The following is a 25,314-nucleotide window of genomic DNA, read 5'->3' on the forward strand; positions in this document are numbered from 1 at the left end:
GATCCATGTGAAATAAATTTATTATAATTAAAGATTTATAAAATGTTCTGGTCTGTTTTATCACAATGTGTGATTGGAATGGTTGTAGACATTTGATCGTCTTACCCCCATTTCCCCTGACCAGTACAGAATATCTGTATTGATGGGACCCGGGGAGTGGTCATAAAGGATTATTTGACAAGTACGTCCCAATACGGCTACTTAAATTCAAGAATTGATGGTCACCAGCATTCAAAAGGACCTGACTTTCTGACGTATGCCACAATGATTGGTCGTAAGCCTCAAATATGAAAGAATATCATAGAAGTAAGAGTTAGTGGTTATACTGCTGTTGGCGTCACAACTCACATAGAAAGGGAAATAATCCCTGCTCTACAACACCAGGTACTCGCATGAAGTCTCCTCTCCCGGTACTAACCCGGCCCAACGCTGTTTGGCTTCCAAGATGGGACGAGATCGGGCATTGGCAGCGTGGTATGATAGTAGAGAGTTTATATGATAGTACACCAATGAGAGTGCACCTATATACGAAATAAGAGAAAAAGTGGAGAGTTTGGAAAGCCAAAGAAAGAGATGAATAAGTAGAAAATATGTGGATCTGCTGTAGAAAGCAGATCCACTTATTCATCTCTTTCTTTGGCTTTCCAAACTCTCTCCACTTTTTCTCTTATTTCGTATATAGGTGCACTCTCATTGGTGTACTATCATATAAACTCTCTACTATCATACCACGCTGCCAATGCCCGATCTCGTCCCATCTTGGAAGCCAAACAGCGTTGTGCCGGGTTAGTACCGGGAGAGGAGACTTCATGCGAGTACCTGGTGTTGTAGAGCAGGGATTATTTCCCTTTCTATGTGAGTTGTGACGCCAACAGCAGTATAACCACTAACTCTTACTTTTATGATATTCTTTCATATTTGAGGCTTACGACCAATCATTGTGGCATACGTCAGAAAGTCAGGTCCTTTTGAATGCTGGTGACCATCAATTCTTGAATTTAAGTAGACCTATTGGGACGTACTTGTCAAATAATCCTTTATGACCACTCCCCGGGTCCCATCAATACAGATATTCTGTACTGGTCAGGGGAAATGGGGGTAAGACGATCAAATGTCTACAACCATTCCAATCACACATTGTGATAAAACAGACCAGAACATTTTATAAATCTTTAATTATAATAAATTTATTTCACATGGATCATTTATATGGGTAATCTCATTTTAAACGTTAACATTAAAAAAATAAGAATTTACTTACCGGTAAATCTATTTCTCGTAGTCCGTAGTGGATAGGGGACTCCGTAAGGACCATGGGGAATAGACGGGCTCCGCAGGAGACTGGGCACTCTAAGAAAGAATTAGGACTACTGGTGTGCACTGGCTCCTCCCTCTATGCCCCTCCTCCAGACCTCAGCTAAAGAAACTGTGCCCGGAAGAGCTGACAGTACAAGGAAAGGATTTTGGGAATTCAGGGTAAGACTCATTTCCAAAAAGAAAATCACTTATGTGAGAGAGCGCATACAGATTTTAAACATTTTTATTTCATATTAAAAACTATAAAATTCTATTATAGCATCAACATATGCATAATATCGCTATAGGCTTTTGAAACAATATAATTAATATTGCTACACAATAGGAACTAGCATAAAATAGAAGCACAAGTCAGTCCAGGATAATGTGTTTATCACCAGCTGCCACTTATTTGCAGAATTATCTTCAAATTTCCTTTTATTTCCACTTTGTGGCTAGAATACAGCTCAATGTCCCACATCAACAGATTCTAGATTCTTTATCCACAGAGTTGGTGTATGGGTACCTGTGACAGGACGGTCCCGTACGAAAGCACTCACCGCTTTCGCGTCCCGTCTCCTGCGCACAGAATGGAAGGTTAGGTCACACGAGGCCTGACCACATAGGGGATTCCCGCTTACCGTCAGTAACCGCCTGTTACTGACTCCACCCACTGCGCTGTGGGCAGGTTTATGCTGCCACCAAACTCCTAACCTGCCGTGGCGTTTGGAATTACGGTTCTGCTCTGTATGTGCTGACGCACTGCCTTACCACACCTGTGTGGTGTTGACGAATCCCCACTAGCCACTTGCTAGGCCTCTGCCGGTCGCTGGTGGAAGGCGGAACTTGGAGACGTTAGGTGCTTCCCTGGACAGCCGGAGGACGAGGGTATGTTTGGCATAACCCTGTAGGTCACAAGATGACGTGGTCTTCTTGAGGCAAATGGTATTTATTTGCTTAATAGTTCTAAAGAGAACTCTTCCCTATTGCTAGGGGCAACAGCATACAGCAAGATGTTCCAGCAGAATAAGATGGTACAACTACAATACAACTCTGGAGGCACGCAGGTCTCCTTTTTATGTCAGTTTTCCACACAGTACCACAGGGGGGTAAGCCCTCCCTGTCTTCTCCAACCAATCAGGTTATTTTACAAAATACCAATAAATAAATTACATTTCAAAAGGAGATAAGTGCAATAAAACAATATCCCCCTTCCTGTCACCCAGACGTTTGGCATCAGATTAACATTTACTATTGATAAATTTATCACATAGCTTCAAAATACAAATGTTTCTGTCTCATTCACATCTCCAGGCAAACCCAGTGTTTGAGATTACAACAGGAAAGGCTACAATACAAACAAACAGTCTTCCTTCCTGCACCTGCCATTCAGGGTTCGTATATCAATTAAATCAGTTACATGAAACAGGTTCCAAGCCCAGAACTACTTTACATATGGGATAAGGAGATTCCTGTGAGTAACATCTCTCTCTAAGGTACTTACACATCAAAAGGTTTTGTCATTCACACCTCTCTGCTAGGACAGGGCCATTAGCATGCCACTTCCTACTGACAGGAGATGATTATTCAGACATTGATAAGAGTAAGTGCATTTTCCCCTTTAAGTACAGGTGACCATATCTTGAATATAAAATAAATACAGTTAAACATGTAATCCTACAATTGTGCACAGAGCACTACATATGACATGTTAAAACACATCATTAAACAAACTTTTAAACAGTCCGCGCCCAGCGCCGTAAGTACGTTTAACAGTGACGCCAAGCGCCCATTGTCCCATAATATGGCGCCGGGCACGAGGGTTAACCCCTCAAGTGCCGCAGCGGCCATTGTCCACGTGGGCTGGGGTCTCTCCGGCCACAGTACCACTTGAACTTCATAAGTTAACCTAATGTTCAGGAAATGATGCAGCAAAAGTCCCCCCTTGCTCCAATACTTTATTCAAACTGTGGAGCTTTAAATATATTCGTATATGGACAGACTTAGTTTACCATACAGGGAAAGTACCTCTCATCCCCTGACACTCAGATGATAACATGTCTAACAACAGAGGGATGATTGTCAGTTTAGAGAACTATGTCTCACCTCACCGCAGCCTGGGTGTTGATATCTTCCCTCAGAGGACAGCCGTGGCTAATCATCACTGTATCTTCCCTGCCACTGTTGAGCACATGAAGCGTGTTGTGTCCGTCTGTGAGGTGCCCAGCTGCGGCGGTATGCCTCAGGAGTCTTCCCTGTTAGAGCCGTCCGGCTTCCCCCTGCCGGAACCTGTGGATCCGATGTGTGGTGCGATGTCCTGCGGCACCCAGCTACGGCAGCGCGCCGCTGGATTTCCCCTGGTGGAGCCGTCCGACTTCTCCTCACCAGAGCCCAGTTTAATCAGTTACAGGCTTTGTAGTGAATAGTAGTGATGCTGATCCTCCAGGTGCACGGCAGAGATGTCTGCCACACAGTTCTAGTGGGGGATGTTCAAAAGCACTTAGCAGAGTGCCCTTAACGCGTTTCTCCGTTATAGAATTTTAACGGTTTCATCAGAAGGTAGCCATCTGTACTGAGCACACCTCTATTTAAGAAGAATCTCCTCCAATCGATACCTCTCATTCATTATAGGAGGCAGGTGTGCTTCAGGTGTATAAGCATATGTGCATTTTGTGGTCAGCTGAATAACTCAATCTCACTATATTACAGGGACCGTATCCCTCAAAAATACAAATTAAAACATCATATATACTAATCACATCCTTACCAAAAGGATATTACATAAATACTGTAAACATTTTTACCATTTTTACTAGTTTTTAACAGTGGCAACACGTGAGTAGATTATCACCTCTATACATCTACATATAAATTACCACCCAGGCTAGCCGTAACAGGCATAGCCTAATGGAGAGATCCACGGACTACCAATAGATTACCCTGGGTTCTAATCCCATTCCGGACTATACTTAACTAAATAAAATCACAATGATCTATAGTTTTTTTTATAGAGTGTCCATTCAATTTTTACTATCCAATAGTCCCTCCATTATTAAAGTAGATTAAGAAATATATTCAAGTCTATTAAATACCACATATTTCTCATATAGACACTACACCTTATTTCTAAAAACATGCATCGTATTTTCAAATCAGCACTGCCATTAGGTCAGATATACAGTCCATCCCCACTATATCGGGAGACATTACTTATACAACCTTTTTTCAGGAAAATGTTAAAAGATATATATTATTACACAGACAGAAAAAAAGAAAAAATCATCATACTAGCATGGGAAATCTTGCCAGTATTACACTTTGGGGTATATGCAATTAGCGGCGAATCGCGGCAAATTATCGGCCGTTTTTCAACTCGACAGGCTAATTTCGGCAAGTGGGTGCCGAAATTGACCATATGCAATAAAAAACGGATTCGACAGTCCCGCGGCCGAAAAACGGCCGATTTGACGGATTTTGATCCGGTTTTTTAAAAACGGGAAAAAATCCGAAAAAAAATGGCGTGGGGTCCCCCCTCCAAAGCATAACCAGCCTCGGGCTCTTCGAGCTGGTCCTGGTTCTAAAAATCCGGGGGGAAAATTGACAGGGATCCCCCGTATTTTTAAAACCAGCACCGGGCTCTGCGCCTGGTGCTGGTGCAAAAAATACGGGGGACAAAAAGAGTAGGGGTCCCCCGTATTTTATACACCAGCATCGGGCTCCACTAGCTGGACAGATAATGCCACAGCCGGGGGTCACTTTTATACAGTGCCCTGCGGCCGTGGCATTAAATATCCAACTAGTCACCCCTGGCCGGGGTACCCTGGGGGAGTGGGGACCCCTTCAATCAAGTGGTCCCCCCCCCCCCCCAGCCACCCAAGGGCCAGGGGTGAAGCCCGAGGCTGTCCCCCCCCATCCAAGGGCTGCGGATGGGAGGCTGATAGCCTTGAGAAATGTGAAAGAATATTGTTTTTTCCAGTAGTACTACAAGTCCCAGCAAGCCTCCCCCGCAAGCTGGTACTTGGAGAACCACAAGTACCAGCATGCGGGAGAAAAACAGGCCCGCTGGTACCTGTAGTTCTACTGGAAAAAAAATATCCAAATAAAAACAGGAGACACACACCTTGATAGTAAAACTTTATTACACAATTGCCGACACACACATACTTATCTATGTTGACCCGCCGACTGCCACAGTCTCCGACAATCCGGGGTACCTGCGAAAAAAATTAGACTCACCTGATCCAGTGTCCGGGAGATAATCCACGTACTTGGTAAAAAAAGAAAACGCATACCCGACCATGCCGGACTGAAAGGGGTCCCATGTTGACACATGGGACCCCTTTCCCCGAATGTGCCGGGACCCCACGTGACTCCTGTCACTGAGGTCCCTTCAGCCAATCAGGAAGCGCTACTTCCGTGGCGCTCACCTGATTGGCTGTGCGCGTGTGATCTCAGACAGCGCATCGCACAGCTCCCTCCATTACTTTTAATGGTGGGAACTTTGCCGTCAGCGGTGGGGTTACCCGCGGTCAGCCGCTGACCGCGGGTGACCTCACCGCTGACGCAAAGTTCCCACCATTAAGTATAATGGAGAGGCTTTGCGAGGCGCTGTCTGACAGCTCAGACGTCCAGCCAATCAGCAGAGTGCCACGAAGTAGCGCTTCCTGATTGGCTGAAGGGACCTCGGTGACAGCAGTCACGCGGTGTCCCGGCATTCAGGGAAAGGGGTCTGATGTGTAAACATGGGACCCCTTTCAGTCCGTGGTCCGGGTAAATGCGGTTTGTTTTTTTGACAAGTACGTGGATTTATATCTGGACACTGGATTGAGGTGAGTATAATTTTATTCACAGGTACCCCGGATCATCGGATCAGAAGATGTGGCAGTCGGCGGGTCAACATAGGTAAGTATGTGTGTCGGCAGTTGTGTAATAAAGTTTTACTATCAAGGTGTGTCTCCTGTTTTTATTTGGGTATTTTTTTTCCAGTAGTACTACAGGTACCAGCGGGCCCGTTTTTCTCCCGCATGCTGGTACTTGTGGTTCTCCAAGTACCAGCTTGCGGGGGAGGCTTGCTGGGACTTGTAGTACTACTGGAAAAAACAATATTCTTTCACATTTCTTAAGGCTATCAGCCTCCCATCCGCAGCCCTTGGATGGTGGGGGGACGGACAGCTTCGGGCTTCACCCCTGACCCTTGGGTGGCTGGGGGGGGACCCCTTGATTGAAGGGGTCCCCACTCCCCCAGGGTACCCCGGCCAGGGGTGACTAGTTGGATATTTAATGCCACGGCCGCAGGGCGCTGTATAAAAGTGACCCCCGGCTGTGGCATTATCTGTCCAGCTAGTGGAGCCCGATGCTGGTGTATAAAATACGGGGGACCCCTACTCTTTTTGTCCCCCGTATTTTTTGCACCAGCACCAGGCGCAGAGCCCGGTGCTGGTTTAAAAATACGGGGGATCCCCTGTCATTTCCCCCCCCGGATTTTTAGAACCAGGGCCGGCTCGAAGAGCCCGAGGCTGGTTATGCTTTGGAGGGGGGACCCCACGCCATTTTTTACCGGGATTTTACCGTTCCACCTAAAAAAAAAAAACCAGGATTTTGGTACTTACCGATAAATCCCTTTCTTCGATTCCACAGGGGCCACTGGAGCGTAGTTACAATGGGGAAATAGTAGGTAGTGATTGGGAGCTGGCACTTTAAAATTCTCACACTGTGGCTAGCTCCTCCCCTACTATCTCCCCTCCAAGCCAGTCTACGTAAAACTGTGCCCGAGGAGAGCTGGAATAAACAAACCGTAAGGTAGAGGAGGTTAATGAAGCCCTGTAAACCAGGATAACACAAACCAAACCTGGAACAGAACCTAACAAACAACCGGCTAGCCCGAACTCAACAAGCAGTCATATGGTGATCTGCAAACTGTTAAGCAAAAAACAAGGAGGAACAGCGCTGGGCGGGCGTCCAGTGGCCCCTGTGGAATCGGAGAAAGGGATTTATCGGTAAGTACCAAAATCCTGATTTCTCCTTCATCCACTAGGGGCCACTGGAGCGTAGTTACAAATGGGGACGTCCCAGAGCTCCCAAAACGGGTGGGAGAGCGCTGAGAGTCCTGTAAAACCGCTCGGCCAAACTGTGATGCAGAGGCCGCAAAAGCGTCAAACTTGTAGAATTTGACAAAACAAATGTCGGTCCGACCAAGTTGCCGCCCGACATAAAGTATTCATGGAGACCCCACGGGCAGCTGCCCACGAAGGTCCCACAACGCGCATAAAGTGCGCTGAAATGGAAAACGGAGGCTCCCGAGCAACCACCAAGAAGACTGTCTGATGGTCAGATGTATCCAACAGCCCAGCATATGCTGGGACCTCGGCTATTTAGTACGGGAGCATCGTACAGAACAAAGAAGAAAAACCCTTCGTCGAATAGCCTAAGACCTCTGTAGAGAGAGTCGGCGAGCCCTGACAACAGTCAAAGAGGACTGAAAAACACTAGTGTCAGATTTTTATGAAAAACGGACATCCCCTTTGGAAGAAACTACCGCTGAGGCCGAAGCTCAGCCAGGTGAGTTGCCAATAGAGTACTCCCTGAAAGAGAGCCCGAACTTACAGCCGCCAGGCTAATCTCTTTTGGAAGAAAACCGAAAAAGGCAGAAACCTAAAATTCAGGTCAATGTGGTTTGAAGCGCAGCGGAGCAAAACCTCCCAGAGGAACCAAAGATGACGGCTGAATGGTAACTGAAAGAAGGGGAAAACCCCTTTTATCCGTATCATGTCCCATACCGTTTTCCAAAGGTGGCAAAAGCGAGAAGAGGTAACAGACTTCTGAAATCTGGGCCCAGTAGGCCTAACCGAACTAGGGAACTCCTCCCATCTGAGGTCTCGTGAACAGTCACACGGTTAAATGAAACCAGTGTAAGATTGAACCAAGCAAAGGACCCTGTTGAAGTAGACAGTCCAGTCGAGGTAGGAGCCAAGGCTCCTCTACTGACAACAGGTGTAGCCGTATCTTCAAGTTATGGGTGGCCCAACCAGAGCCACCGAGAGGACTAGCACGCATATTCCCCTCCTGTGTTACCGAAAGTGAGGTAGAAATAGAAAAGGAGGCAGGATAGAATAACCAGAAAACTCCCAGGAGCCCTGAGGGCATCCTCGGCTACTGCCGCCAGAGCTCACGTCCAAGAGTAGTAAAGGGTTAAAGAGTCAGTCAGAACGTCCCGAGGTCGATCCAACATCGGACCAGCTGACAAACTCCGGGGAATGTTCCCTCACCTGGGAGTCTGACCTGGTGGCTTGACCTGGAAAGAAGATTGTTGTACCCCGCTCAGAGGGGAATGTAGGCGACCAATCATTGCGTCGCAACTTGACTGAAGAAATAGAGTACCTGGTGCCGAGGAAGGAAAAATCCTCTGACGGACCGTGTTGAGAAAATAGGATTTTGGTACTTACCAGGTAAATCCTTTTCTTTGAATCCATAGGGGGCACTGGAGTACTCTTGGGATATGGACGGGCTTCCGTAGGAACAGCACTGAATATTTAAATTTAGAACACTCCACCCCTCCATATCCCCGAGTACCTCTCAGTGTTTTTTACTGAGCCGAACAGGAACTATAGAGAGGTTGACAATGGAGTATTACATATAACATAACGGACAACAACGAAGTTGACACATAACGTAACGGACAACTAAACAGTTGACACCCTAACCAGCACTTGTAATTTGAACCAGTCTGTGAAAGTGTGTTACCATAAGATCCTCAGAACACACCACAACTAGGTAAAACTGCTCTGGGTGGGCGTCCAGTGCCCCCTATGGATTCAAAGAAAAGGATTTACCTGGTAAGTACCAAAATCCTATTTTCTTTATCATCCACTAGGGGTCACTGGAGTACTCTTGGGACGTACCAAAGCTTCCCCCGTGGGCGGGAGAGCTGTTTGGCACTTGTAACACTAGGCGGCCAAAGCTAGATGCTGATGCCGCAAACGTATCAAACTTGTAAAAGCGCACAAACGTGTGCACTGAAGACCATGTAGCCGCACGGCAAAGCTGCGTCGTAGAAGCCCCACGACCAGCTGCCCATGAAGTTCCCACAGAACGTGTGGAATGAGCGGTTACTGACGTAGGCGGTTGTAACCTAGCATGAAGGTAAGCCTGACGTATGGTCAGTTTTATCCATCTGGATAAGGTTTGTTTAGACGCTGGCCAACCTATCTTGGCAGCATCATAGAGAACAAACAACGTATCCGTCTTACGAACTGAAGACGTTCGGGATACATAAACGCGTAATGCGCGTACCACATCCAGAGTTCCAGAATGTGCTGTCAACACAGGAACTACTATTGGTTGATTGATGTGAAAAGATGACACTACCTTTGGTAAGAAGGCGGGATTCGTCCGAAGTTCCGCTCTGTCATCATGAAACACCAAATACGGTGCCTTGCATGACAAGGCACCCAAATCCGAAACACGCCTTGCCGAAGCTAAGGCTAGGAGAAAAATTGTTTTCCAAGTGAGAAACTTTATATCCACTTGCTGTAAGGGTTCAAAATATGAAGACTGTAAGAACTCTAAAACCAGATTCAAGTCCCATGGCGCTGTAGGCGGAATGAATGGAGGCTGTACTCTGAGGACACCTTGGAGAAAAGTGCGTATAGACGGCAATAGAGCCAATCGTCTTTGAAAGTAAATTGACAACGCAGATACCTGCACCTTTAGTGTAGATAAACGCAGTCCTCCATCTAACCCCGTCTGCAGAAATAACAAAAGACGGGATAACTGGAAAGATGATGTCGGAAACTTCAGAGTTTCACACCAACCTATATAGGCACGCCATATTCTGTAATAATGAGCTGCCGTAACCGGCTTCCTAGCTCGTAACATGGTTGGTATAACCGAATCTGGAATGCCCTCTCTTCTTAAGAGGGCGGTCTCAACAGCCACCCCGTCAAACGCAGCCGCGCTAAATCGGGGTAAAGGAACGGACCCTGTTGTAACAGGTCTGGACGCAGTGGGAGCGGCCAAGGATCGTCTGCGAGTAGTCCTTGGAGATCCGAGAACCAAGCTCTCCGAGGCCAATGAGGCGCCACTAGTATGACTGTGACCGACTCTCTTTTGATCCGTTTTAGCACCAGAGGGAGCAACGGAAACGGTGGAAACAGATACACAAGACTGTACGGCCACGCGACAGTGAGAGCATCCACCGCCACTGCCTTTGGATCTCTCGTTCTGGACACATACTGGAACGTTTGGTGATTGTGTCGAGATGCCATCAGGTCCACCTGAGGATAACCCCATCGCTGAACCAACATGTGAAACACTTCTGGATTTAATGCCCATTCGCCTGGATGAAAATCCCGACGACTGAGATAATCCGCTTCCCAGTTGTCCACTCCCGGAATGAACACTGCCGACAATATCACCTGGTGGCATCCCGCCCAATTGAGGATTCGAGCTACTTCCCGCATTGCCATGCGGCTTCTCGTTCCTCCTTGTTTGTTGATGTATGCGACCGCCGTCGCATTGTCTGACTGCACTTGGACAGGCTGAGAGCGAAGCATGTGCACTGCTTGTAGTAGCGCATTGTAAATTGCACGGAGTTCCAGGACATTTATAGACAGCAATTTTTCGTGATCCGCCTAGAGACCCTGGAGCTGACAATTTTGAATTACCGCTCCCCAACCTCTGAGACTGGCGTCCGTAGTTAGAATTATCCAATTCCAGCCTCCGAACCGTCTTCCTGCGGTTAAATTGTGTTCCTTGAGCCACCAGAGCAGAGATACTCTTGCCCTTGGCGACAACCTGACCCTGTGGTGAATTTGCAGATGCGAGCCCGACCACTGGGCGAGCACATTCAGCTGAAATGGACGAGAGTGAAATCTTCCGAACTGAAGCGCCTCGAAAGCTGCCACCATTGTGCCTAAGAGGCGAATGCACAAGTGTACCGACACTGTGCGTGGCTTGAGCACTAATTGTACTAGATGGCGTAGAATTTGTACTTTCTGCTGTGGTAGGTAAATTCTTTGATTGACCGTATCGAGAATCATACCTAGGAACTGAAGGCGTTGAGACGGAATTAGATGTGATTTTTTGAAGTTGACCATCCAACCGTGGTGAACCAGTACATCGTATGTTAGCAGCGCATGTTGGAGAAGTATCTGTTGAGACGGAGCTTTGATGAGCAGATCGTCTAAATACGGAACTATTGTCACTCCCAGGGATCTGATATGAGCTATCATCACAGACATCACTTTGGTGAATACCCGAGGCGCTGATGACAGGCCAAACGGTAGAGCCTGAAACTGGTAATGGTTCTGGCGTATTGCAAACCGTAAGAATTTCTGATGAGGCTGCCAAATTGGAATGTGTAAGTACGCATCCTTGAGATCTAGTGCAATCATAATAATAATAATAATAATAATCATTTGGCTCTAAACCCGCAATCACCGAACGCAGAGACTCCATTTTGAATCTGTAGTAAGTTACGTACTGATTGAGACCCTTTAAGTTCAATATTGGTCTGACTGAGCCATCCGGTTTCGGTACTACAAACAGACTTGAATAATAACCCTGACCCTGTTGGTGTACAGGGACCGGAATCAAAACTGCTGAATCCAGTAGGGACTGGATGGCGATTTGCAGAACCGTCCTCTTGTCGTCCGACAGAGGCAATCCTGTCTTGAAAAACCGCAGAGGCGGAAGACAGTCGAACTCTATTTTGTAACCTTTTAACACTAAATTGCGGATCCACCCATCCGCGGATGTGTGGAACCACGCCAAATGGAACGTCTGAAGGCGTGCTCCCACAATCGGAGAACCGAGATGGGCTGGTAGCCCGTCATGCCACTGGCTTGTCGGTAACCTTAGCGTCTTGGCGAGTTGTGTTGGTTTGTTGGAAACCACGTCCGCGACCACGTCTAGCAGGCGTGGCTGTTCCTCTGCCACGTCCTCGAAAGGGCTGAGGTCTAAAGGATTTGAACGAAGGTCCAGCGTACCTTCTTCTTGATACCGGTGGAGGCAATGGTAAGAAAACAGACTTACCTCCCGTAGCCTCAACAATCCATGCGTCCAATTCAGGACCAAACAACTTCTTGCCATCGTAAGGCAACGCCTCTATACCTCGTTTGACTTCTGCCTCCGCATGATAAGCACGTAGCCAGAGTGCTCTTCCTGCCGTAACTAGCGACGATGAAATACGAGAAGTGAGCTGACAGACGTCAGTAGACGCTGTACAGAGATACTCTACAGCCTCAATCATTTGATTTACAAGAATTATCAGGTTTTCGTCATGTAAATTAGATTTGAGTTCTGTAAGCCATATTATGAGCGCCTTAGTGACCCAAATGCCAACCAATCCAGCTCTCAGCATCACACCTGCTGCTACATACATGGATTTTAGCATAGTTTCTATCTTGCGATCTGAAGGGTCTTTAAGCGTAGTAGCTGCTGGCACTGGTATGGTTAATTTCTTGGTAAGCTTTGACACTGAAGAATCAACTATTGGTGGATTCTCCCATGTACATGTTACCGAGTCTGGAAACGGGTAACTAGACTTAAATCTGCGAGGTATAGCAAACCGTTTATCTGGATTCTGTCGTGTTTCTACTAACATCTGATTAAGAGATTCCGACACAGGAAAACTTATTGGAGTTTTTTTCCGTTTAGTAAAAACGACCTGATCATTTGTAAGAGGCTCCTCAGTTTCAGTAAACTTCAGAGACTGACTTACCGCTCTGATGAGATCATCAATGCCGGAACTGTTAAAATCCTCGCCATCTGACTCCACTTCGCCCTCCTCACCCTCATCTTGTTCCGTGAGGTCTGGCATGGAATCGTCAGAATGCAACATAGCAGACACTGGAAAATCATAAGACATATGAAATTTATCCCGTTTACCCAAAATGGATTTGGACCTTACGCAAGGCTGAGACGCCTCCGGTAGTTCTGGCGGGTCTCACCCTAGATTCAGATCTTACCGTTTCCCGCTCCTGACGAGCGGCGGTCAATTCGGATTGTAACCTGTCCAGTACATTTACTAACATTCCCCACGGAGGGTCCGGTGAGGACATTGGTTGTAAAACAGGAGCAGAAATGGTATTCTGAACCGAATCCACAAAACATACTGTACATGTGGTAGATCCATCCGGTAACACACTGCCACAGACTTTGCAATTATGCTTTTTAGTTTTTGCTGGTGCCTTACTCATTATGGCGACAGACAATACAATACACAAAAAACAGACACTTGCACGACTCAGTAAAATAGCAGTAAGGTGTCTCTGTATATATATCTGGCCAAGTGCAGTACACGTGGCCAGTACTGTGAAATGTGATCCCAAATTCCCACTAACACCCCTGCGCCTCCGGTGGAGTAGAGATGTAGTACTGGAACGTTCTGGAATCACAGCAGGAAGACATAGGAAGCATGGTTAAAATGGCTGCCATGCTATGCTTACACATATAATTCTAGTGCTGGTTACAAACTGATTATAACCCTGCAAATATCCCTGCAGCCTAGCATCTGCTGCTGCAGTATTTCTTATGCTTATTGCCCCCTTATTATTGGCCCTTGTGTAATGGCTGCCTGCTCTTTTCGATTTAAAGCAGCGGCAGTGTGGAGCTCCAGCGGGTATCCCCGAGCGCTGTGAGACCGGTTAAGCAGCGTGTCAACTAGCGGTGGGACCCAGAGCAGTAGCGGCGGCCGGCTCCGTGAGCGGGAGAGCTGCGGCGGCCGGCGCCCTCAGAGCGGCAGAGTAGCGGCGGCCGGAGGCATTAGCTGTGGCCGTCGCCAGGCGGCTGTAGTGGTAGCTGTGGCCGTCGCCAGGCGGCTGAGTGGGGATATCAGCGGCGGGAGCGGGTTGCTAAGTGAAGCGCGGCGAGCGCGGCGGGCGACTAAGTGTAGAGAGCAGCGCTAACAATATCCCCACACCTCGGGGCGGCAGCGGGAGCTGACCGCCCCGTTCACATACCTGTATCCTGCAGTTTGTGAGGAGGCTCCGACGGGGCTTCTGAACAAGCGCCGGCCAGCCTGTGCAGGAGGCTGTCTGTGTGGCTGTGAGGGAGCTCTTTCAGAGAGGCCCGACACGCCCCTGCTGCTATCAGCAGCTGCACTATCCCTGACCCTGCCTTTTGGAAGGGGGAAAGGGATGTGTAAAAATAAAAATCAAATAAAAAAGAAAAAGAAAATTCTTCAATAGTAAACGTGACCTGAGTCACATAGCTGTTACTACTTCGAGCACAGAAAAAACACTGAGAGGTACTCGGGGATATGGAGGGGTGGAGTGTTCTAAATTTAAATATTCAGTGCTGTTCCTACGGAAGCCCGTCCATATCCCAAGAGTACTCCAGTGACCCCTAGTGGATGATAAAGAAAACGTCTACGAGGAGCATAAATTGGATCTGTGTCGAACCAGAAGCTCCTGGATCCTCCGGATATTCAGAAGCCACCTAATGTACAGAGTGGGATAGTAGCAGTAGATTGTCCCATTAGGGAACCAACGTCACCTCCTGCCCTTGAAAAAGTGTTATTCTGTGATCTTCCTGAACCCTGTGGGAGCGGAAGAGAGACCGAAAGTAAAGGACTGACAGTGAAAATGAGAATCCTGTAATGAGAATCTGAGAAAAGCCCGATGAGGAAACCCAGCGGAAATCAGTAAACCGGCATCCCTGAAGACAAGGGACACGTAAAACACCCTTTCTTGTTCAAAACTAGCAATCACAGACTGAAAGGATTCTAAGGCCAGAATAGGCCTGGCCGAGCCAACAGGCTTCGGAACGTGAAAAGAAAACAAAGGCCTGAGAACTGTCCCGATTCAAATGATATGTGAAAAACAGGGATCAACACCCTTTGCGGTTAGGAGCATATGGAGCGCCGCCTGCAGTATGACTCTTGCCATCGTAAATCGACCGACCCATGCCGAGGGACTCCCGAGACGGTTGTACTCCAAAATCTAGTCTGTAACCGCCCAAGCCTTCTCCCACCGACATGCGCCTATCCTAGGACCCTCCAGGTGGTAGGAAGGTCTGACCTGTAGTGGGTGTATAGGATGACCTAAAATCAGACTTGACCGAGGATGTTGAACCTCTGCTTCAGCCTTTTAACCCCGAGATCTCCTGGCGACGGAGATATCGCCCGTGTGGAGTGGAAAGCTTGAAAGGGCAAGGAAAAATCTAAAGGAAAGACCGGTAAAGGTCTGTCTTGGAGCTGGGGCCGTAGTAGGAGAAAGCAAAGTGGACTTACCTCCAATGGTTCGAGAAATCCTGCAGAAAGTTCCTTCCCCTGAACCATCTGCCCCGTAGGATTTCATGTTCACCTGTCACTGTCGCAGCCCCAGAGGTCGTCGGGTTAAGACAGCCCAAGCGAAAATGCAGGTTCCGAGTCTGCAGACGTGAAGACCTCCAAAGAACATAAAGCAGAATCGTGATTCTGACCTGTACCAAAGTATCAAATGATCCTGATGCGAAACATCCTGTAACCTAGAGGACAATTGTTCCACAACCTACCTGCTCCGGACAAGGTAGAACCCTGCTGCCGTATATGTCTTCGATGGATCCCTGAGCAAGGTTGCCTCAGGAAAACGGCAGCTTGTTGGACCAGCGATACATCGAGGGGTATACCCTGGAGAGGTCCTGATACCATTTCCTGCCGTCTGCGGGGAAAGGATAGGAAAACAAACATTGTTTGATACCTGAAGTGTATTCGGGTGTCTGCCGCCCGCCCACCGGAGCCTGCCCAGCTCATCCGAAACTGGACCAGTCGCTGTCATTTCGTCATCGGCGTCGAACCCTGATGGACTTGACGTGTCCGCCTCCTTTACCTGCAGTATCAGACGAACTGCTGTATAATGCACCTGGATATTCTGAGACACTGGTTCAGACTCCACAGAAAACGGACCTCATCAGTATCCTGGACATCTCTCGCCTCCTCCCAGAGAGGCCTTTCCACTGCCGAGTTGTAACATGGAAGGTTAGCAAGGTTCTTTTAGAAAGCTGGAGAGGTAAAATGACGTACAAGGTCTCTGGTTACCAGTGACATTACCTGTATAATCTGAGCTGTTTAAACAGGAGCGTCCTGCAGGTGCGTGGAGGGCTGAGCAGATGGCTCCACCGCATACTTCACACCTAAGAGGGAATTCTTTGACTATCCCAGGTGAGACAAACGAAAGGAGAAAAGGTGGGTTAAATAAACACAGCCCTATGTAAGGTCTGCACTATAATGTGTAGTCACCGACACGATTCAAATAAACTTTCTGGAGCAGCGGAGACCTGAACCAGTAGCGCTGCGCTGTGGGACCGGAGTCTTAGCCACTAGACTATAGGAGCTCCCTTAAAAGTAATTTATTTATTTATTTTTATTTATTTTTGGATTCAAACCCTGGTCCCATCAGATACCCGCTACAGCGACTGTTTGATGCCACACACATTCCCCAAATTACTACCAGTATTATTATTATTAAGTGAAACAAAGGAATAATAAAGGGAAGGTAACACCCGCCCTGTATGTAGATTACTGCTAAATTAGGAAGACGCAATACATGTTTCTCGGAGGCTTCGCTGGTTTCCCAAAATGGCGTCCAGTCTGCGAGAAAAGCCGGGGGGAAAAGTTATGTGGCAAAGCGGAGCTAATGTGAAACCAGGTCTGTCTTATAATAAAAACATTGCCAACATATATGTGTAACAGTATATATATATATATATATATTATATATATATATATATATATATATATATATATATATATATATATACATATATATATATATATATACACACATACATACACACACACATATACATACATACATACACACCCATACATATACATATATATATATATATATATATATATATATATATATATATATAATTAAGCTAATTGGGTAGAGGGTGATATGTGAACCTGGGTTCCTATGCATAATATGCTCCACTATTATGGCCTCCAAGCTATAAAAGCTCTTTATAATGACATTAATGAGCCCCTGATATAGAGCAGGCTCTAATCCATGTGTGTGTGTGTGCTGGGGAGCGGGGAGCCCGCTGAGCAAAGCGGGATTATCCCAGTACAAACATTAAATGAAGCAGTAAGCTCCCTGACTCTCCCTCCAGCAATGCGTGAAGTGGCCGTGGAGCAGGGAGCCCGCTGGAATTAGGTCGGCCCCCAAAACTTAAACAAACCCGCTTCCGTTCCACGAAGCGGTGAGAGCCCTGCATCCCCGTCCGGCAATGCGTGCGGGGAGCAGGGAGCCCGCTGTGCAGCCAAAACTTAACTAACCCGCTTCAGTTCCACGAAGCGGTGAGCGCCGTGTATCCCCCTCCGGCAATGCGTGCGGGGAGCAGGGAGCCCGCTGTGCAGCCAAAACTTAACTAACCCGCTTCAGTTCCACGAAGCGGTGAGCGCCGTGTATCCCCCTCCGGCAATGCGTGCGGGGAGCAGGGAGCCCGCTGTGCAGCCAAAACTTAACTAACCCGCTTCAGTTCCACGAAGCGGTGAGCGCCGTGTATCCCCCTCCGGCTATGCGTGCGGGGAGCAGGGAGCCCGCTGTATAGAGCGGGAATGCAGTGGCTGGGGAGCGGGGCGCTGAGCCCGCTGTACAGCGTGGGATGTAGTTTACCCGGAGCGGTGAGCGTGCAGCGGCCGGGGTCTCGGGGAGCGCTCGCTGTACCGAGCAGGAGTTAGCGCCGCCCCCCGCTCTGGCGCAAAATTTAAACGAACCCGCCAGGTGAGCGCCCTGCATCACCCGCCGGCAATGTGTGCCGCGGGCGGGGAGCAGGGAGCGCTGAGCCGCAGTACAGAGCGGGCGCTGTGCATAGCGCACTGAAGCTCCGCCCCCCCCTTAAAGGCGCCAAATTTGAACCAGAAAAGGCACCTCTGTGTTATAATCTGACCCACTCCAGACACATGAGATCATACAGTGGCACACTGGAGGAATAAACATATTACTTAGATCACATTGCACCAGTAAATGTGTAATGTAATATATAAATCATACATCAATGTGAAGGGGGGGTGTTTACTCACCACTGCTTGCAGATGATGGAGTGGCCCGACACGCGCCGCACGCAGCGGTGTCCGGCCTCTGTCGACGGAGTGGCCCCAACACGCGCCGCACGCAGCGGTGTCCGGCCACTGTTACTTACCGCTGCCGTGCTGCCGGAATCTTCTGCTGGTGGAGCGGCCCCGACACGCGCCACACGCAGCGGTGTCCGGCCATCTCAGGAGAGCTCAGTGTCTCCCTCAGCCGAGGCCCATCCCGAGCCGCATGCAGCTGCGATGGGACCCCGCCGGCAGCTCCCGCGGTGCAGACTGGCAGTGGCAGAGCTGCCAGTCTGTGCGTGTGTGAAAGAAAAATAAAATAAAGAAAAAAGAAATAAATTCTTCAGCTAAACCCAAGTGAACCAGCTACCTCGGGCACTAAACTAAGACTGGCTTGGAGGGGAGATAGTAGGGGAGGAGCTAGCCACAGTGTGAGAATTTTAAAGTGCCAGCTCCCAATTACTGCCTACTATTTCCCCATTGTAACTACACTCCAGTGGCCCCTAGTGGATGAAGGAGAAATATATATATATTATTTTTAAAAATATATAAATAATTCTTGTGCCTCCAAAAAAGACAAACCAAGTACCTAATCCCTTCTAATATAAATAGATATGCTATTACCAATAAAAAAAACACCAAAAAAAACATGTTTTAATTTTTTTTTATTAGTTTCACCCACCAAAGTGTGGCGGATTGAAAATGACGAATTTACTGTCTAAAAGCACTGTTGTCGAATTTCCAAACTTCAATTGAATATACTTTTGTCGAATTGCAGCACTTGTATCATTGCAGAAAAGTCGAATTTGACAAAAGTCGAATTTCAAAAAGTCGAATTTTGAAAGTCCGTTTTTTTGACGGAAAGCACTGAATTGCATTGACGATTTGTTGTTTTGGCGAAAAAGTCCAGTTTTTCGCCAATTTCGGGAATTCGACCGCAATTGCATATACCCCTTTGTCTCCCTATCTCATATGTTATTCATTTCTAAGTTATCATTGAGACCAAGGGGAGACAAAGAACCCAAAGAATAGATCCAGAAAGCCTCCCTCTTACAGAGACGATTGAACCTATCCCCACCTCTATCAGTGGTGGGAATATGCTCAATTCCCTGTATTATCAGACCATCCATACTACCTTTATGCTTAGACTGGATATGTGTGGACAGAGTATGTGTCCTTACCCCCTTTATTATGTTGCGCCTATGCTCTAAAAACCTTATATTTAGTTTACGAGTAGTGCGTCCCACATATTGAACGCCACATATGCATGTTATCAAATAAGACTCATACCAGCCACATCAATCACACCGTATAACTTGTGATAACTTTACCCAGTTAACAGAATGAACAATCACAGAGCATCAGATAACCCTGATGCAACCATAACATAACCCTTATTTAAGCAATAACTATATACAAGCATTGCAGAAAAAGTCTGCACTTGGGACGGGCGCCCAGCATCCTCTACGGACTACGAGAAATAGATTTACCGGTAAGTAAAAATAAGAATTTACTTACCGATAATTCTATTTCTCGGAGTCCGTAGTGGATGCTGGGGTTCCTGAAAGGACCATGGGGAATAGCGGCTCCGCAGGAGACAGGGCACAAAAGTAAAGCTTTTCCGATCAGGTGGTGTGCACTGGCTCCTCCCCCTATGACCCTCCTCCAGACTCCAGTTAGGTACTGTGCCCGGACGAGCGTACACAATAAAGGGAGGAATTTTGAATCCCGGGTAAGACTCATACCAGCCACACCAATCACACCGTACAACTTGTGATCTAAACCCAGTTAACAGTATGATAACAAAAGGAGCCTCTGAAAGACGGCTTCCTACAACAATAACCCGATTTTTGTAACAATAACTATGTACAAGTATTGCAGAATAATCCGCACTTGGGATGGGCGCCCAGCATCCACTACGGACTCCGAGAAATAGAATTATCGGTAAGTAAATTCTTATTTTCTCTATCGTCCTAGTGGATGCTGGGGTTCCTGAAAGGACCATGGGGATTATACCAAAGCTCCCAAACGGGCGGGAGAGTGCGGATGACTCTGCAGCACCGAATGAGAGAACTCCAGGTCCTCTTTTTGCCAGGGTATCAAATTTGTAGAATTTTACAAACGTGTTCTCCCCCGACCACGTAGCTGCTCGGCAGAGTTGTAATGCCGAGACCCCTCGGGCAGCCGCCCAAGATGAGCCCACCTTCCTTGTGGAATGGGCATTTACATATTTTTTGCTGTGGCAAGCCTGCCACAGAATGTGCAAGCTGAATTGTACTACAAATCCAACGAGCAATAGTCTGCTTAGAAGCAGGAGCACCCAGCTTGTTGGGTGCATACAGGATAAACAGCAAGTCAGATTTCCTGACTCCAGCCGACCTGGAAACTATATTTTCAGGGCCCTGACAACATCCAGCAACTTGGAATCCTCCAAGTCCCTAGTAGCCGCAGGTACCACAATAAGCTGGTTCAGGTGAAACGCTGACACCACCTTAGGGAGAAACTGGGGACGAGTCCACAGCTTTGCTCTGTCCGAATGGACAATCAGATATGGCTTTGTGAGATAAAGCCGCCAATTCTGACACTCGCCTGGCCGAGGCCAGGACCAACAGCATGGTCGCTTTCCATGTGAGATATATCAAATCCACAGATTTGAGTTGTTTAAACCAATGTGATTTTAGGAATCCCAAACTACGTTGAGATCGCCCAGTGCCACTGGAGACATCAAAAGGGGGTTGTATATGCAGTACTCCCTTAACAACTTCTGGACTTCAGGAACTGAAGCCAATTTCTTTCTGGAAGAAAATCGACCGGTCGAAATTTGAACCTTAATGGACCCCAATTTGAGACCCATATACACTCCTGTTTGCAGGAAATGTAGGAATTAACCTAGTTGAAATTCTTCCGTGGAGCCTTCCTGGCCTCACACCATGGAACACATTTTCACCTAAGCAGTGATAATGTTGTGCGGTCACCTCCTTCCTGGCTCTGACCAGGGTAGGGATGACCTCTTCCGGAATGCCTTTTTCCCTTAGGATCCGGCGTTCACCCGTCAACGCGGCTGCGGTAAGTCATGGAACAGACATGATTCTTGCTGAATCAAGATCCTTTCTAGTATCTCTTGAAGTTCCGGGTACCAAGTTCTTCTTGGCCAAACCGGAGCCACGAGTATAGTTCTTACTCCTCTCCTTCCTATCATTCTCCCTACACTGGGTATGAAAGGCAGAGGAGGGAACACATACACCGACTGGTACACCCACGGTGTTACCAGAGCGTCCCAGCTATTGCCTGAGGGTCTCTAGACCTGGCGCTTCATGTGGGACGCCATCATAACCACCTTTGGTCTTTCCCAACGGTTTACAAACATGTGGAAACTTCCAGATGAAGTTCCCACTTTTCCGGGTGGAATTCATTCATGCTGAGGAAATCTTCCTAGTTGTCCACTCCCGGAATGAACACTGCTGACAGTGTTATCACATGATTTTTCGCCCAGCGAAGAATCCTTGCTGTCATTGCCCTCCTGCTTCTTGTGCCGCCCCGTCTGTTTACGTGGGCGACTGCCATGATGATGTCCTACTGGATCAGCACCGGTTGACTTTGAAGCAGAGGTCTTCCTAGGCTCAGAGCATCGTAAATTGCCCTTAGCTCCAGTATATTCATGTGGAGAGAAATCTCCAGACTTGACCACACTTCCTTGGAAATTTCTTCCCTGTGTGACTGTTCCCCAGCCTCTCAGGCTGGCATCCGTGGTCACCAGAACACAGTCCTGAATGCTGAATGTGCTGCCCTCTAGAAGATGAGCACTCTGCAGCCCCCACAGAAGAGACACCCTTGTCCTTGGAGACAGGGTTATCCGCTGATGCATCTGAAGATGCGATCCGGACCATTCGTCCCGCAAATCCCCCTGAAAAGTTTTTGCGTGAGATCTGCCGAATGGAATCGCTTCGTAAGAAGCCACCATTTTTCCCAGGACTCCTGTGCATTGATGCACTGATACTTGGCCTGGTTTTAGGAGGTTTCTGACTAGGTCGGATAACTCCCTGGCTTTCCCCTCCAGGAGAAATACCTCTTTCTGGACTATGCCCAGAATCATTCCTAGGAACAGCAGACGTATCATCGGAAAACAGCTGCGATTTTTGGAATATTTAGAATCCACTCGTGCTGTCGTAGAACTACTTTAGATAGTTCTTTTCCGACCTCCAACTGTTCTCTGGAAACTTGCCCCTTTCAGGATATCGTCCAAGTAAGGGATAATTAAGATGCCTTTCTTCTTTTAAGAATCATCTTTTCGGCCATTACCTTGGTAAAGGCCCGGGGTGCCGTGGATAATTCAACGGCAGCGTCTGAAACTGATATTGACAGTTCTGTATCACGAACCAGAGGTACCCTTGTTGAGAAGGGCAAATTTGGACATGGAGGTAATCCGTGATGTCCAGGGACACCATATAGTCCCCTTTTTTCCGGTTCTCTATCACTGCTCTGAGTGACTCCATCTTGATTTGAACCTTTTTATGTAAGTGTTCAAAGATTTCAGATTTAGACTATGTCTCACCAAGCCGTCTGGCTTCAGTACCACAATATAGTGTGGAAGACTAATACCCTTTTCCTTGTTGTAGGAGGGGTACTTTGATTATCACCTGCTGGAAATACAGCTTGTGAATTTTTTCCCAATACTGCCTCCCTGTCGGAGGGAGCCGTTGGTAAAGCAGGCTTCAGGAACCTGCGAGGAAAAAATGTCTCGACTCTCCAATCTGTACCCCTGGGATAATACTTGTACGATCTAGGGGTCAACTTGCGAGTGATCCCACTGCGCGCTGAGACTCTTGAGACTACCCCCCCACCTCACCTGAGTCCGCTTGCACGGCCCCAGCGTCACGCTGAGGACTTGGCAGACGCGGTGGAGGGCTTCTTTTCCTGGGAAGGGGCTGCCTGCTGCAGTCTACTTCCCTTTCCTCTATGTCTGGGCAGATATGACTGGCCTTTTGCCCGCTTGCCCACATGGGAAACGGAAGGATTGAGGCTGAAAAGACAGTGTCTTTTTCTGCTGAGATGTAACTTGGGGTAAAAAGGTTGGATTTCCCAGCTGTAGCCGTGGCCCCCAGGTCCGATGGACCGACCCCAAATAACTCCTTCCCTTTATACGGCAATACTTCCATGTGCCGTATGGGATCTGTATCACCTGACCACTGTCGTGTCCATGACATCTTCTGGGAGATATGGACAACGCACTTATCTTGATGCCAGAGTGCAAATATCCCTCTGTGCATCTCGCATACATATATATAGAATGCATCCTATTAAATGCTCTATATCAATAAAATATTTTTAGTCAGGGAATTCGACCAAGCCAACCCAGCACTGCATCTCCAGGCTGATGGCGATCGCTGGTCGCAGTATAACCACCGTATGTGTGTATATACTTTTTAGGATATTTTTCCAGCTGCCTATCAGCTGGCTCCTTGAGGGCGGCCGTATCTGGAGACGGTAACGCCACTTGATAAGCGTGTGAGCGCCTTATCCACCCTAAGGGGTGTTTCCCAACGCGCCCTAACTTCTGGCGGGAAAGGGTATAACGCCAATATTTGCTATCGGGGTAAACCCACGCATCATCACACACTTCATTTTATTTTATCTGATTCAGGAAAAACTACAGGTAGTTTTTTCACTCCCACATAATACCCTTTTTTGTGGTACTTGTAGTATCAGAAATATGTAACACCTCCTTCATTGCCCTTAACGTGTGGCCCTAATGAGGAATACGTTTGTTTATTCACCGTCGACACTGGATTCAGTGTCCGTGTCTGTGTCTGTGTCGACCGACTGAGGTAATTGGGCGTTTTTTTTTTTTAAAAAACCCCTGACGGTGTTTCTGAGACGCCTGGACCGGAACTAATTGTTTGTCGGCCGTCTCATGTCGTCAACCGACCTTGCAGCGTGTTGACATTCTCACGTAATTCCCTAAATAAGCCATCCATTCCGGTGTCGACTCCCTAGAGAGTGACATCACCATTACAGGCAATTTCTCCGCCTCCTCCAACATCGTCCTCATACATGTCGACACACACGTACCGACACACAGCACACACACCTGGAATGCTCTGACAGAGGACAGGACCCCACTAGCCCTTTGGAGAGACAGAGGGAGAGTTTGCCAGCACACACCAAAAAACGCTATAATTACATAGGGACAACCTTATATAAGTGTTTCTCCCTAATAGCATCTTTATATATATATTTATATCGCCAATTAGTGCCCCCCTCTCTGTTTAAACCCTGTTTCTGTAGTGCAGTGCAGGGGAGAGCCTGGGAGCCTTCTCTCCAGCCTTTCTGTGAGAGAAAAAATGGCGCTGTGTGCTGAGGAGATAGGCCCCGCCCCTTTTCCGGCGGGCTCGTCTCCCGCTCTTTAGTGAAGTTTGGCAGGGGTTAAATATCTCCATATAGCCTCTGGGGGCTATATGTGAGGTATTTTTAGCCAGTATATAGGTTTACATTTGCCTCCCAGGGCGCCCCCCCCCAGCGCCCTGCACCCTCAGTGACAGCGTGTGAAGTGTGCTGAGAGGAAAATGGCGCACAGCTGCAGTGCTGTGCGCTACCTTTAGAAGACTGTCCGAGTCTTCAGCCGCCGATTCTGGACCTCTTCTAACTTCAGCATCTGCAAGGGGGCCGGCGGCGCGGCTCCGGTGACCATCCAGGCTGTACCTGTGATCGTCCCTCTGGAGCTGATGTCCAGTAGCCAAGAAGCCAATCCATCCTGCACGCAGGTGAGTTCACTTCTTCTCCCCTCAGTCCCTCGTTGCAGTGATCCTGTTGCCAGCAGGACTCACTGTAAAATAAAAAACCTAAGCTAAACTTTCTCTAAGCAGCTCTTTAGGAGAGCCACCTAGAATTGCACCCTTCTCGGCCGGGCACAAAAATCTAACTGGAGTCTGGAGGAGGGTCATAGGGGGAGGAGCCAGTGCACACCACCTGATCGGAAAAGCTTTACTTTTGTGCCC

The 25,314-nt window shown here is 47.8% G+C and overlaps 1 protein-coding gene and 2 pseudogenes across 3 annotated transcripts in view; 1 reads left to right on the forward strand and 2 right to left on the reverse strand.

Moving 5' to 3' along the window:
• The window catches only part of LRCH4 (leucine rich repeats and calponin homology domain containing 4), a 129,440-nt gene that overhangs the window by 25,731 nt on the left and 78,395 nt on the right, over positions 1 to 25,314 (reverse strand). The gene's annotated exons all lie outside the window — the stretch shown is intronic.
• Positions 370 to 488, reverse strand: LOC134937147 (5S ribosomal RNA; annotated as a pseudogene).
• Positions 716 to 834, forward strand: LOC134937663 (5S ribosomal RNA; annotated as a pseudogene).

This window comes from Pseudophryne corroboree, chromosome 6, assembly GCF_028390025.1.
Source record: "Pseudophryne corroboree isolate aPseCor3 chromosome 6, aPseCor3.hap2, whole genome shotgun sequence".
In the NCBI taxonomy this organism is placed as follows: domain Eukaryota; kingdom Metazoa; phylum Chordata; class Amphibia; order Anura; family Myobatrachidae; genus Pseudophryne; species Pseudophryne corroboree.